Source organism: Hemitrygon akajei, chromosome 8 (genome assembly GCF_048418815.1).
Source record: "Hemitrygon akajei chromosome 8, sHemAka1.3, whole genome shotgun sequence".
NCBI lineage: Eukaryota > Metazoa > Chordata > Chondrichthyes > Myliobatiformes > Dasyatidae > Hemitrygon > Hemitrygon akajei.
In genome coordinates, this window is record NC_133131.1 from 116,848,011 (window position 1) to 116,859,370 (window position 11,360).

The window sequence follows — 11,360 nt, forward strand, 5'->3', positions numbered from 1 at the left end:
TGCGTTTCCATCTCCCAAGACCAAGGCTCTGTATTGCGCGTTCCTGTCTCCCAAGAACAAGGCTCTGCGTTCCGTGTTCCCGTCTCCCAAGACCAAGGCTCTGTGTTCCGCATTCCAGTCTCCCAAACCCAAGGCTCTGTGTTCCGTGTTCCTGTCTCCCAAGACCAAGGCTCTTTGTTCCGCCTTCCTGTCTCCCAAGACCAAGGCTTTGTGTTCTGCGCTCCCGTCTCCCAAGACCAAGGCTCTGTGTTCCGCATTCCAGTCTCCCAAGCCCAAGGCTCTGTGTTCCGCGTTCCTGTCTCCCAAGACCAAGGCTCAGTGTTCCGCGTTGCCGTCTCCCAAGACCAAAGCTCAGTGTTCCCTGTTCCCGTCTCCCAAGACCAAGGCTCAGTGTTCTGTGTCCCGTCTCCCAAGACCAAGGCTCTGTATTCCGCGTTCCCGTCTCCCAAGAACAAGGCTCTGCATTCCGTGTTCCTGTCTCCCAAGACCAAGGCTCTGTGTTGCATGTTCACTTCTCCCAAGACCAAAGCTCTGTGTTCTGCATTCCCGTCTCCCAAGCCCAAGGCTCTGTGTTCCGCAATCCAGTCTCCCAAGCCCAAGGCTCTGTGTTCCGCGTTCCTGTCTCCCAAGACCAAGGCTTTGTGTTCTGCGTTCCCGTCTCCCAAGCCCAAGGCTCTGTGTTCCGTGTTCCCGTCTACAAAGACTAAGGATCTGTGTTCCGTGTTCCCGTCTCCCAAGACCAAGGCTCTGTGTTCCGTGTTCACTTCTCCCAAGACCAAAGCTCTGTGTTCTGCATTCCCGTCTCCCAAGCCCAAGGATCTGTGTTCCGCAATCCAGTCTCCCAAGCCCAAGGCTCTGTGTTCCACGTTCCTGTCTCCCAAGACCAAGGCTTTGTGTTCTGCGTTCCCGTCTCCTAAGCCCAAGGCTCTGTGTTCCGTGTTCCCGTCTCCAAAGACTAAGGATTTGTGTTCCGTGTTCCCGTCTCCCAAGACCAAGGCTCTGTGTTCTGAGTTCCCGTCTCCCAAGACCAAGGCTCTGTGATCCGTGTTCCCGTCTCCCAAGTCCAATGCTCTGTGTTCCGTGTTCCCGTCTGCAAAAGACCAAGGCTCTGTGTTCTGCGTTCCCGTCTCTCAAGCCCAAGGCTCTGTGTTCCGCATTCCTGTCTCCCAAGACCAAGGTGTTGTGTTCTGAGTTCCGTCTCCCAAGGCCAAGGCTTTGTGTTCCGCATTCCTGTCTCCCAAGACCAAGGTGTTGTGTTCTGAGTTCCTGTCTCCCAAGACCAAGGCTTTGTGTTCTGCGTTCCCGTCTCCCAAGACCAAGGCTCTGTGTTCCGCATTCCAGTCTCCCAAGCCCAAGGCTCTGTGTTCCGCGTTCCTGTCTCCCAAGAACAAGGCACAGTGTTCCGCGTTGCCGTCTCCCAAGACCAAAGCTCAGTGTTCCCTGTTCCCGTCTCCCAAGACCAAGGCTCTGTATTCCGCGTTCCCGTCTCCCAAGAACAAGGCTCTGCATTCCGTGTTCCCGTCTCCCAAGACCAAGGCTCTGTGTTCCGTGTTCCTGTCTCCCAAGACCAAGGCTCTGTGTTGCATGTTCACTTCTCCCAAGACCAAAGCTCTGTGTTCTGCATTCCCGTCTCCCAATCCCAAGGCTCTGTGTTCCGCAATCCAGTCTCCCAAGCCCAAGGCTCTGTGTTCCGCGTTCCTGTCTCCCAAGACCAAGGCTTTGCGTTCTGCGTTCCCGTCTCCCAAGCCCAAGGCTCGGTGTTCCGTGTTCCCGTCTCCCAAGACCAAGGCTCAGTGTTCTGAGTTCCCGTCTCCCAAGACCAAGGCTCTGTGATCCGTGTTCCCGTCTCCGAAGTCCAAGGCTCTGTGTTCCGTGTTCCCGTCTGCAAAAGACCAAGGCTCAGTGTTCTGCGTTCCCGTCTCTCAAGCCCAAGGCTCTGTGTTCCGCATTCCTGTCTCCCAAGACCAAGGGGTTGTGTTCTCAGTTCCCGTCTCCCAAGGCCAAGGCTTTGTGTTCCGTGTTCCTGTCTCCCAATACCAAGGCTCTGTGATCCGTGTTCCCGTCTCCCAAGTCCAAGGCTCTGTGTTCCGTGTTCCCGTCTCTCAAGCCCAAGGCTCTGTGTTCCGTGTTCACTTCTCCCAAGACCAAAGCTCTGTGTTCTGCGTTCCCGTCTCCCAAGCCCAAGGCTCTGTGTTCCGCGTTCCTGTCTCCCAAGACCAAGGCTTTGTGTTCTGCTTTCCCTTCTCCCAAGACAAAGGCTTTGTGTTCCGTGTTCCCGTCTCCAAAGACCAATGCTCTGTGTTTGGTGTTCCCGTCTCCCAAGTCCAAGGCTCTGTGTTCCGCGTTCCCGTCTCCTAAGGCCAAAGCTCAGTGTTCCCTGTTCCCGTCTCCCAAGACCAAGGCTCAGTGTTCTGTGTCCCGTCTCCCAAGAACAAGGCTCTGTGATCCTTGTTCCTGTTCCCAAGACCAAGGCTCTGTGTTCTGTGTTCCCGTCTCCAAAGACCAAAGCACTGTGTTCCGTGTTCCTGTCTCCCAAGACCAAGGCTCTGTGTTCCGTGTTCACTTCTCCCAAGACCAAAGCTCTGTGTTCTGCATTCCCGTCTCCCAAGCCCAAGGCTCTGTGCTCCGCAATCCAGTCTCCCAAGCCCAAGGCTCTGTGTTCCGCGTTCCTGTCTCCCAAGACCAAGGCTTTGTGTTCTGCGTTCCCGTCTCCTAAGCCCAAGGCTCTGTGTTCCGTGTTCCCGTCTCCAAAGACTAAGGATTTGTGTTCCGTGTTCCCGTCTCCCAAGACCAAGGCTCAGTGTTCTGAGTTCCCGTCTCCCAAGACCAAGGCTCTGTGATCCGTGTTCCCGTCTCCCAAGTCCAATGCTCTGTGTTCCGTGTTCCCGTCTGCAAAAGACCAAGGCTCTGTGTTCTGCGTTCCCGTCTCTCAAGCCCAAGGCTCTGTGTTCCGCATTCCTGTCTCCCAAGACCAAGGTGTTGTGTTCTGAGTTCCCGTCTCCCAAGGCCAAGGCTTTGTGTTCCATGTTCCTGTCTCCCAAGACCAAGTCTCTGTGACCTGTGTTCCCGTCTCCCAAGACCAAGGCTCTGTGTTCCGCGTTCCCGTCTCCTAAGACCAAGGTTCTGAGTTCCCTGTTCCGGTCTCCCAAGACGAAGGCTCAGTGTTCCCTGTTCCCGTCTCCAAAGACCAAGGCTCTGTGTTCTGTGTTCCTGTCTCCCAAGACCAAGGCTCTGTGTTCTGTGTTCCTGTCTCCCAAGACCAACCCTCTGTGTTCCCTGTTCCGTTCTCCAAAGACCAAGGCTCAGTGTTCCGCGTTGCCGTCTCCCAAGACCAAAGCTCAGTGTTCCCTGTTCCCGTCTCCCAAGACCAAGGCTCAGTGTTCTGTGTCCCGTCTCCCAAGAACAGGGCTCTGTGATCCTTTTTCCTGTTCCCAAGACCAAGGCTCTGTGTTCTGTGTTCCCGTCTCCGAAGACCAAAGCACTGTGATCCGCGTTCCTGTCTCCCAAGACCAAGGCTCTGAGTTATGCGCTCCCATCACCCAAGATCAAGGCTCTTTGTTCAGTGTTCCCGTCTCCGAAGACCAAGTCTCTGTGTTCCGTGTACCTGTCTCCCAAAACCAAGGCTCTGTGTTCTGAGTTCCCTTCTCCCAAGGCCAAGGCTCTGCGTTCCGCGTTCCTGCCTCCCAAGACCAAGGCGTTGTGTTCTGCGTTTCCATCTCCCAAGACCAAGGCTCTGTATTCCGCGTTCCTGTCTCCCAAGAACAAGGCTCTGCGTTCCGTGTTCCCGTCTCCCAAGACCAAGGCTCTGTGTTCCGCATTCCAGTCTCCCAAACCCAAGGCTCTGTGTTCCGTGTTCCTGTCTCCCAAGACCAAGGCTCTTTGTTCCGCCTTCCTGTCTCCCAAGACCAAGGCTTTGTGTTCTGCGTTCCCGTCTCCCAAGACCAAGGCTCTGTGTTCCGCATTCCAGTCTCCCAAGCCCAAGGCTCTGTGTTCCGCGTTCCTGTCTCCCAAGACCAAGGCTCAGTGTTCCGCGTTGCCGACTCCCAAGACCAAAGCTCAGTGTTCCCTGTTCCCGTCTCCCAAGACCAAGGCTCAGTGTTCTGTGTCCCGTCTCCCAAGACCAAGGCTCTGTATTCCGCGTTCCCGTCTCCCAAGAACAAGGCTCTGCATTCCGTGTTCCCGTCTCCCAAGACCAAGGCTCTGTGTTCCGTGTTCCTGTCTCCCAAGACCAAGGCTCTGTGTTGCATGTTCACTTCTCCCAAGACCAAAGCTCTGTGTTCTGCATTCCCGTCTCCCAATCCCAAGGCTCTGTGTTCCGCAATCCAGTCTCCCAAGCCCAAGGCTCTGTGTTCCGCGTTCCTGTCTCCCAAGACCAATGCTCTGTGTTCCGTGTTCCCGTCTGCAAAAGACCAAGGCTCTGTGTTCTGCGTTCCCGTCTCTCAAGCCCAAGGCTCTGTGTTCCGCATTCCTGTCTCCCAAGACCAAGGTGTTGTGTTCTGAGTTCCCGTCTCCCAAGGCCAAGGCTTTGTGTTCCATGTTCCTGTCTCCCAAGACCAAGTCTCTGTGACCTGTGTTCCCGTCTCCCAAGACCAAGGCTCTGTGTTCCGCGTTCCCGTCTCCTAAGACCAAGGTTCTGAGTTCCCTGTTCCGGTCTCCCAAGACGAAGGCTCAGTGTTCCCTGTTCCCGTCTCCAAAGACCAAGGCTCTGTGTTCTGTGTTCCCGTCTCCCAAGACCAAGGCTCTGTGTTCTGTGTTCCTGTCTCCCAAGACCAACCCTCTGTGTTCCCTGTTCCGTTCTCCAAAGACCAAGGCTCAGTGTTCCGCGTTGCCGTCTCCCAAGACCAAAGCTCAGTGTTCCCTGTTCCCGTCTCCCAAGACCAAGGCTCAGTGTTCTGTGTCCCGTCTCCCAAGAACAGGGCTCTGTGATCCTTTTTCCTGTTCCCAAGACCAAGGCTCTGTGTTCTGTGTTCCCGTCTCCGAAGACCAAAGCACTGTGATCCGCGTTCCTGTCTCCCAAGACCAAGGCTCTGAGTTATGCGCTCCCATCACCCAAGATCAAGGCTCTTTGTTCAGTGTTCCCGTCTCCGAAGACCAAGTCTCTGTGTTCCGTGTACCTGTCTCCCAAAACCAAGGCTCTGTGTTCTGAGTTCCCTTCTCCCAAGGCCAAGGCTCTGCGTTCCGCGTTCCTGCCTCCCAAGACCAAGGCGTTGTGTTCTGCGTTTCCATCTCCCAAGACCAAGGCTCTGTATTCCGCGTTCCTGTCTCCCAAGAACAAGGCTCTGCGTTCCGTGTTCCCGTCTCCCAAGACCAAGGCTCTGTGTTCCGCATTCCAGTCTCCCAAACCCAAGGCTCTGTGTTCCGTGTTCCTGTCTCCCAAGACCAAGGCTCTTTGTTCCGCCTTCCTGTCTCCCAAGACCAAGGCTTTGTGTTCTGCGTTCCCGTCTCCCAAGACCAAGGCTCTGTGTTCCGCATTCCAGTCTCCCAAGCCCAAGGCTCTGTGTTCCGCGTTCCTGTCTCCCAAGACCAAGGCTCAGTGTTCCGCGTTGCCGTCTCCCAAGACCAAAGCTCAGTGTTCCCTGTTCCCGTCTCCCAAGACCAAGGCTCAGTGTTCTGTGTCCCGTCTCCCAAGACCAAGGCTCTGTATTCCGCGTTCCCGTCTCCCAAGAACAAGGCTCTGCATTCCGTGTTCCCGTCTCCCAAGACCAAGGCTCTGTGTTCCGTGTTCCTGTCTCCCAAGACCAAGGCTCTGTGTTGCATGTTCACTTCTCCCAAGACCAAAGCTCTGTGTTCTGCATTCCCGTCTCCCAATCCCAAGGCTCTGTGTTCCGCAATCCAGTCTCCCAAGCCCAAGGCTCTGTGTTCCGCGTTCCTGTCTCCCAAGACCAAGGCTTTGTGTTCTGCGTTCCCGTCTCCCAAGCCCAAGGCTCGGTGTTCCGTGTTCCCGTCTCCCAAGACCAAGGCTCAGTGTTCTGAGTTCCCGTCTCCCAAGACCAAGGCTCTGTGATCCGTGTTCCCGTCTCCGAAGTCCAAGGCTCTGTGTTCCGTGTTCCCGTCTGCAAAAGACCAAGGCTCAGTGTTCTGCGTTCCCGTCTCTCAAGCCCAAGGCTCTGTGTTCCGCATTCCTGTCTCCCAAGACCAAGGGGTTGTGTTCTCAGTTCCCGTCTCCCAAGGCCAAGGCTTTGTGTTCCGTGTTCCTGTCTCCCAATACCAAGGCTCTGTGATCCGTGTTCCCGTCTCCCAAGTCCAAGGCTCTGTGTTCCGTGTTCCCGTCTCTCAAGCCCAAGGCTCTGTGTTCCGTGTTCACTTCTCCCAAGACCAAAGCTCTGTGTTCTGCGTTCCCGTCTCCCAAGCCCAAGGCTCTGTGTTCCGCGTTCCTGTCTCCCAAGACCAAGGCTTTGTGTTCTGCTTTCCCTTCTCCCAAGACAAAGGCTTTGTGTTCCGTGTTCCCGTCTCCAAAGACCAATGCTCTGTGTTTGGTGTTCCCGTCTCCCAAGTCCAAGGCTCTGTGTTCCGCGTTCCCGTCTCCTAAGGCCAAAGCTCAGTGTTCCCTGTTCCCGTCTCCCAAGACCAAGGCTCAGTGTTCTGTGTCCCGTCTCCCAAGAACAAGGCTCTGTGATCCTTGTTCCTGTTCCCAAGACCAAGGCTCTGTGTTCTGTGTTCCCGTCTCCAAAGACCAAAGCACTGTGATCCGCGTTCCTGTCTCCCAAGACCAAGGCTCTGCATTCCGTGTTCCCGTCTCCCAAGACCAAGGCTCTGTGTTCCGTGTTCCTGTCTCCCAAGACCAAGGCTCTGTGTTCCGTGTTCACTTCTCCCAAGACCAAAGCTCTGTGTTCTGCATTCCCGTCTCCCAAGCCCAAGGCTCTGTGTTCCGCAATCCAGTCTCCCAAGCCCAAGGCTCTGTGTTCCGCGTTCCTGTCTCCCAAGACCAAGGCTTTGTGTTCTGCGTTCCCGTCTCCTAAGCCCAAGGCTCTGTGTTCCGTGTTCCCGTCTCCAAAGACTAATGATTTGTGTTCCGTGTTCCCGTCTCCCAAGACCAAGGCTCAGTGTTCTGAGTTCCCGTCTCCCAAGACCAAGGCTCTGTGATCCGTGTTCCCGTCTCCCAAGTCCAATGCTCTGTGTTCCGTGTTCCCGTCTGCAAAAGACCAAGGCTCTGTGTTCTGCGTTCCCGTCTCTCAAGCCCAAGGCTCTGTGTTCCGCATTCCTGTCTCCCAAGACCAAGGCTCAGTGTTCCGCGTTGCCGTCTCCCAAGACCAAAGCTCAGTGTTCCCTGTTCCCGTCTCCCAAGACCAAGGCTCAGTGTTCTGTGTCCCGTCTCCCAAGAATAGGGCTCTGTGATCCTTTTTCCTGTTCCCAAGACCAAGGCTCTGTGTTCTGTGTTCCCGTCTCCGAAGACCAAAGCACTGTGATCCGCGTTCCTGTCTCCCAAGACCAAGGCTCTGAGTTATGCGCTCCCATCACCCAAGATCAAGGCTCTTTGTTCAGTGTTCCCGTCTCCGAAGACCAAGTCTCTGTGTTCCGTGTACCTGTCTCCCAAAACCAAGGCTCTGTGTTCTGAGTTCCCTTCTCCCAAGGCCAAGGCTCTGCGTTCCGCGTTCCTGCCTCCCAAGACCAAGGCGTTGTGTTCTGCGTTTCCATCTCCCAAGACCAAGGCTCTGTATTGCGCGTTCCTGTCTCCCAAGAACAAGGCTCTGCGTTCCGTGTTCCCGTCTCCCAAGACCAAGGCTCTGTGTTCCGCATTCCAGTCTCCCAAACCCAAGGCTCTGTGTTCCGTGTTCCTGTCTCCCAAGACCAAGGCTCTTTGTTCCGCCTTCCTGTCTCCCAAGACCAAGGCTTTGTGTTCTGCGCTCCCGTCTCCCAAGACCAAGGCTCTGTGTTCCGCATTCCAGTCTCCCAAGCCCAAGGCTCTGTGTTCCGCGTTCCTGTCTCCCAAGACCAAGGCTCAGTGTTCCGCGTTGCCGTCTCCCAAGACCAAAGCTCAGTGTTCCCTGTTCCCGTCTCCCAAGACCAAGGCTCAGTGTTCTGTGTCCCGTCTCCCAAGACCAAGGCTCTGTATTCCGCGTTCCCGTCTCCCAAGAACAAGGCTCTGCATTCCGTGTTCCTGTCTCCCAAGACCAAGGCTCTGTGTTGCATGTTCACTTCTCCCAAGACCAAAGCTCTGTGTTCTGCATTCCCGTCTCCCAAGCCCAAGGCTCTGTGTTCCGCAATCCAGTCTCCCAAGCCCAAGGCTCTGTGTTCCGCGTTCCTGTCTCCCAAGACCAAGGCTTTGTGTTCTGCGTTCCCGTCTCCCAAGCCCAAGGCTCTGTGTTCCGTGTTCCCGTCTACAAAGACTAAGGATCTGTGTTCCGTGTTCCCGTCTCCCAAGACCAAGGCTCAGTGTTCTGAGTTCCCATCTCCCAAGACCAAGGCTCTGTGATCCGTGTTCCCGTCTCCCAAGTCCAAGGCTCTGTGTTCCGTGTTCCCGTCTGCAAAAGACCAAGGCTCAGTGTTCTGCGTTCCCGTGTCTCAAGCCCAAGGCTCTGTGTTCCGCATTCCTGTCTCCCAAGACCAAGGGGTTGTGTTCTGAGTTCCCGTCTCCCAAGGCCAAGGCTTTGTGTTCCGTGTTCCTGTCTCCCAAGACCAAGGCTCTGTGTTCCGCGTTCCCGTCTCCTAAGGCCAAGGCTCTGGGTTCCCTGTTCCAGTCTCCCAAGAGCAAGGCTCAGTGTTCCCTGATCCCGTCTCCCAAGACCAAGGCTCTGTGTTCTGTGTTCCCGGCTCCCATGACCAAGGCTCTGTGATCCGTGTTCCTGTCTCCCAAGACCAAGGCTCTGTGTTCCGTGTTCTCGTCTCCCAAGACCAAGGCTCTGTGCTCCGTGTTCCCGTCTCCCAAGACCAAGTCTCTGTGACCTGTGTTCCCGTCTCCCAAGACCAAGGCTCTGTGTTCCGCGTTCCCGTCTCCTAAGACCAAGGCTCTGTGTTCCCTGTTCCGGTCTCCCAAGACGAAGGCTCAGTGTTCCCTGTTCCCGACTCCAAAGACCAAGGCTCTGTGTTCTGTGTTCCCGTCTCCCAAGACCAAGGCTCTGTGTTCTGTGTTCCTGTCTCCCAAGACCAACCCTCTGTGTTCCCTGTTCCGTTCTCCAAAGACCAAGGCTCAGTGTTCCGCGTTGCCGTCTCCCAAGACCAAGGCTCAGTGTTCTGTGTTCCCGTCTCCCAAGACCAAGGCTCTGTGTTCCGTGTTCCTGTCTCCCAAGACCAAGGCTCTGTGTTCTGTGTTCCCGTCTCCCAAGACCAAGGCTCTGTGTTCCGTGTTCCTGTCTCCCAAGACCAAGGCTCTGTGTTCCATGTTCACTTCTCCCAAGACCAAAGCTCTGTGTTCTGCATTCCCGTCTCCCAAGCCCAAGGCTCTGTGTTCCGCAATCCAGTCTCCCAAGCCCAAGGCTCTGTGTTCCGCGTTCCTGTCTCCCAAGACCAAGGCTTTGTGTTCTGCGTTCCCGTCTCCCAAGCCCAAGGCTCTGTGTTCCGTGTTCCCGTCTCCAAAGACTAAGGATCTGTGTTCCGTGTTCCCGTCTCCCAGGAACAAGGCTCAGTGTTCTGTGTTCCCGTCTCCCAAGACCAAGGCTCTGTGTTCTGTGTTCCTGTCTCCCAAGACCAACCCTCTGTGTTCCCTGTTCCGTTCTCCAAAGACCAAGGCTCAGTGTTCCGCGTTGCCGTCTCCCAAGACCAAAGCTCAGTGTTCCCTGTTCCCGTCTCCCAAGACCAAGGCTCAGTGTTCTGTGTCCCGTCTCCCAAGAACAGGGCTCTGTGATCCTTTTTCCTGTTCCCAAGACCAAGGCTCTGTGTTCTGTGTTCCCGTCTCCGAAGACCAAAGCACTGTGATCCGCGTTCCTGTCTCCCAAGACCAAGGCTCTGAGTTATGCGCTCCCATCACCCAAGATCAAGGCTCTTTGTTCAGTGTTCCCGTCTCCGAAGACCAAGTCTCTGTGTTCCGTGTACCTGTCTCCCAAAACCAAGGCTCTGTGTTCTGAGTTCCCTTCTCCCAAGGCCAAGGCTCTGCGTTCCGCGTTCCTGCCTCCCAAGACCAAGGCGTTGTGTTCTGCGTTTCCATCTCCCAAGACCAAGGCTCTGTATTCCGCGTTCCTGTCTCCCAAGAACAAGGCTCTGCGTTCCGTGTTCCCGTCTCCCAAGACCAAGGCTCTGTGTTCCGCATTCCAGTCTCCCAAACCCAAGGCTCTGTGTTCCGTGTTCCTGTCTCCCAAGACCAAGGCTCTTTGTTCCGCCTTCCTGTCTCCCAAGACCAAGGCTTTGTGTTCTGCGTTCCCGTCTCCCAAGACCAAGGCTCTGTGTTCCGCATTCCAGTCTCCCAAGCCCAAGGCTCTGTGTTCCGCGTTCCTGTCTCCCAAGACCAAGGCTCAGTGTTCCGCGTTGCCGTCTCCCAAGACCAAAGCTCAGTGTTCCCTGTTCCCGTCTCCCAAGACCAAGGCTCAGTGTTCTGTGTCCCGTCTCCCAAGACCAAGGCTCTGTATTCCGCGTTCCCGTCTCCCAAGAACAAGGCTCTGCATTCCGTGTTCCCGTCTCCCAAGACCAAGGCTCTGTGTTCCGTGTTCCTGTCTCCCAAGACCAAGGCTCTGTGTTGCATGTTCACTTCTCCCAAGACCAAAGCTCTGTGTTCTGCATTCCCGTCTCCCAATCCCAAGGCTCTGTGTTCCGCAATCCAGTCTCCCAAGCCCAAGGCTCTGTGTTCCGCGTTCCTGTCTCCCAAGACCAAGGCTTTGTGTTCTGCGTTCCCGTCTCCCAAGCCCAAGGCTCGGTGTTCCGTGTTCCCGTCTCCCAAGACCAAGGCTCAGTGTTCTGAGTTCCCGTCTCCCAAGACCAAGGCTCTGTGATCCGTGTTCCCGTCTCCGAAGTCCAAGGCTCTGTGTTCCGTGTTCCCGTCTGCAAAAGACCAAGGCTCAGTGTTCTGCGTTCCCGTCTCTCAAGCCCAAGGCTCTGTGTTCCGCATTCCTGTCTCCCAAGACCAAGGGGTTGTGTTCTCAGTTCCCGTCTCCCAAGGCCAAGGCTTTGTGTTCCGTGTTCCTGTCTCCCAATACCAAGGCTCTGTGATCCGTGTTCCCGTCTCCCAAGTCCAAGGCTCTGTGTTCCGTGTTCCCGTCTCTCAAGCCCAAGGCTCTGTGTTCCGTGTTCACTTCTCCCAAGACCAAAGCTCTGTGTTCTGCGTTCCCGTCTCCCAAGCCCAAGGCTCTGTGTTCCGCGTTCCTGTCTCCCAAGACCAAGGCTTTGTGTTCTGCTTTCCCTTCTCCCAAGACAAAGGCTTTGTGTTCCGTGTTCCCGTCTCCAAAGACCAATGCTCTGTGTTTGGTGTTCCCGTCTCCCAAGTCCAAGGCTCT